Here is a 3,218-nt window from a genome sequence, read left to right as displayed (position 1 = left end):
ATCTAGTGACCTGACTCCTGATCACTCTCTCAAATACTTTTATTATGTGGGACGTTAGTGCAACTGGTCTATAATTCTTTGCCAATGCTTTGCTACCACCCTTGTGTAGAGGGGCAATGTCTGCTGCTTTAAGCGCATCTGGTATCTCCCCTGTGTCCAAGCTCTTCCTCCACACTATACTGAGTGCCTGTGCTACTGGCACTTTGCATTTCTTTATAAATTTTGAATTCCATGAGTCCGGACCTGGGGCTGAGTGCATGGGTATATTGTCAATTTCTCTTTCAAAATCTGCCACGCTCGTGTTGATATTAGTTCTATTTACAGGTGTTTGAGTATCATTCATAAAGAAATTGTCCGAATCTTCCACTTTCATGCTGAGTATCGGAGTGCTAAACATGTCCTCATACTGCTTTTTTAGGATTTCACTAATTTCTTTGTCGTCCTCAGTGTATGAACCTTCACTAATACGAATAGGTCCAATACTGGCCGTGGTTTTTGCTTTTCATTTAGCTTATGTGAAGAAGTATTTTGGGTTTTTCTTTATTTCTTGAATTGCTTTGTGTTCTAGTTGACTTTTTTCAGTATGATAGGAATGCTTCAGTCTCTTTTCGATTTCTTCAATCTCCCTGTTTAAATTATTTCTTCTTTGTATGGTGAGTCGTGTCTGCTTAAGCATTTCCGTTAATTTCTTCCTCCTTTTGGAATGTCGTCTGCGTTCTCTTTCAACATTGGACCTCTTTCTGGCTTTCCTCAAAGGAACATGTTTCAGACAGACATCATATGCTTCAGAAGTCAGTTTTTCTATTCCTTGTGTAGGATTTTTATTTCTTAGAACATTTTCCCATTGAATGTTTGTAAGTTCGCTGTTTATTTTCTCCCAGTCTATCCTCTTATTATTAAAAATTGAATTTATTGAATAGCCCTTCTCGCTTGTTGTTTTTCTTGGGCCTACTACCGTTATTAATGTTAGTTTGCTCTTCAATGAGGTTGTGGTCCGAGTACGTAGTGTCTGAGACAGTAATGTCTCTAATTAGCCCTCATTGTTCGTGAATATCAGGTCCAGCGTGTTTTCGTTCCTAGTTGGTTCTGTAATCTGCTGACTGAGCGAGAATTTGTCACAGAATCTCAGTAGTTCTCTGACATGTGGTTGGTTATTTAAAGGTTGACTTCCTGCTATAATGTTATTGTTTACTATTCTCCATTGTAAACTGGGTAGATTGAAGTCTCCAAGGAAGATGATGTCTGGTACTGGGTTTGCTAGGTTATCAAGGATATTCTCTATTTTGTGGATCTGTTCAGTGAATTCCTCAACTGTTGCATCTGGCGGTTTGTATATTAAAATAATAAGTAGATTCATATTTTCTACCTTGATTCCAAGTACCTCTACCACCTCATTGGACGAGTTCAGGAGCTCTGTGCATGCCAGCTCCTCTTTAATATACAGACCTACTCCTCCACTTGACCTAATTACTCTGTCACATCGATATAGATTATAATTCGGAATCCAGATTTCACTATCCATGTGGTCTTTTGTGTAGATTTCTGTAAATGCACCAAATATTGAGTTCGATTCTTTTTGAAGGCCATTTATGAACTTAACTTTATTTCTTGATTTTGGTTTCAAGCCTTGTATGTTTGCAAATATGATTGATTTCCCACATTGCGTGTCACTTTTGGTGGGCTTTGGTAGTTCTCCCCCCCCCCCCCCACTCTACCCAGGTCCAGGGTGTGTTGTTTAGGAAGTGATTCGTCCAGTTTTGGTAGTAGGACGAGTGTTGTGTGGTGTAGTACCTGTGTGCTTAATGATAATTTGTATTCCAGTCTTGTGGGTATCTCCCTTCCCCTCTGAAATCCTGTAGTGGTTCCATCTGACTGTTCCTCTCTCTTATATTTTCTACTCTGTTTCTGCCTTCCTCTAAAAAATTTCCAGTAGTGTCATATTGATCGTCCCGTCTATAACGCTGTGTACCTCTCACGTGGAATTCCGGACACTGAAGATTGTAGCATTTTTTGTCCCTAATTGAAAATTGACATAATTTTAGTTTTAGTTTAGTGTAAACTAAAAGTCTTTCAAAATGTAATAAGTTCTTACGAAACGCGTTCAAGTGTCGCGTCAGACTAGAAATAAAAATGAATTTTGGAGAATTGATTTTTCAATTACAATCAACAGTGAAAAAAAAATCTTACTTTTTCGGTCATATTTAATAATATATGTCTACAGGAAAGATATATATATATATATATATATATATATATATATATATATATATATATATATATATATGCGAACAAGCCTGAATGGTCCCCAGGACAATATGCAACTGAAAACTCACACCCCAGAAGTGACTCGAACCCATACTCCCAGAAGCAACGCAACTGGTATGTACAAGACGCCTTAATCCACTTGACCATCACGACCGGACTAATGAGGTGATAGCCGAGGCTATTTGAACCACCCCACCGCCGGCACTCGGATAGTAATCTTGGGCATAGCATTTTACCAAATCACCTCATTCTTTGGGGCACACGTGAGGAACACAAATGCGAACAAGCCTGAATGGTCCCCAGGACAATATGCAACTGAAAACTCACACCCCAGAAGTGACTCGAACCCATACTCCCTGAAGCAACGCAACTGGTATGTACAAGACGCCTTAATCCACTTGACCATCACGACCGGACTAATGAGGTGATAGCCGAGGCTATTTGAACCACCCCACCGCCGGCACTCGGATAGTAATCTTGGGCATAGCATTTTACCAAATCACCTCATTCTTTGGGGCACACGTGAGGAACACAAATGCGAACAAGCCTGAATGGTCCCCAGGACAATATGCAACTGAAAACTCACACCCCAGAAGTGACTCGAACCCATACTCCCAGAAGCAACGCAACTGGTATGTACAAGACGCCTTAATCCACTTGACCATCACGACCGGACTAATGAGGTGATAGCCGAGGCTATTTGAACCACCCCACCGCCGGCACTCGGATAGTAATCTTGGGCATAGCATTTTACCAAATCACCTCATTCTTTGGGGCACACGTGAGGAACACAAATGCGAACAAGCCTGAATGGTCCCCAGGACAATATGCAACTGAAAACTCACACCCCAGAATTGACTCGAACCCGTACTCCCAGAAGCAACGCAACTGGTATGTACAAGACGCCTTAATCCACTTGACCATCACGACCGGACTAATGAGGTGACAGCCGA

The sequence above is a fragment of the Procambarus clarkii genome, chromosome 63, assembly GCF_040958095.1.
Source record: "Procambarus clarkii isolate CNS0578487 chromosome 63, FALCON_Pclarkii_2.0, whole genome shotgun sequence".
NCBI classification, from domain to species: domain Eukaryota; kingdom Metazoa; phylum Arthropoda; class Malacostraca; order Decapoda; family Cambaridae; genus Procambarus; species Procambarus clarkii.
Note: the sequence above shows the minus strand (reverse complement) of the source record.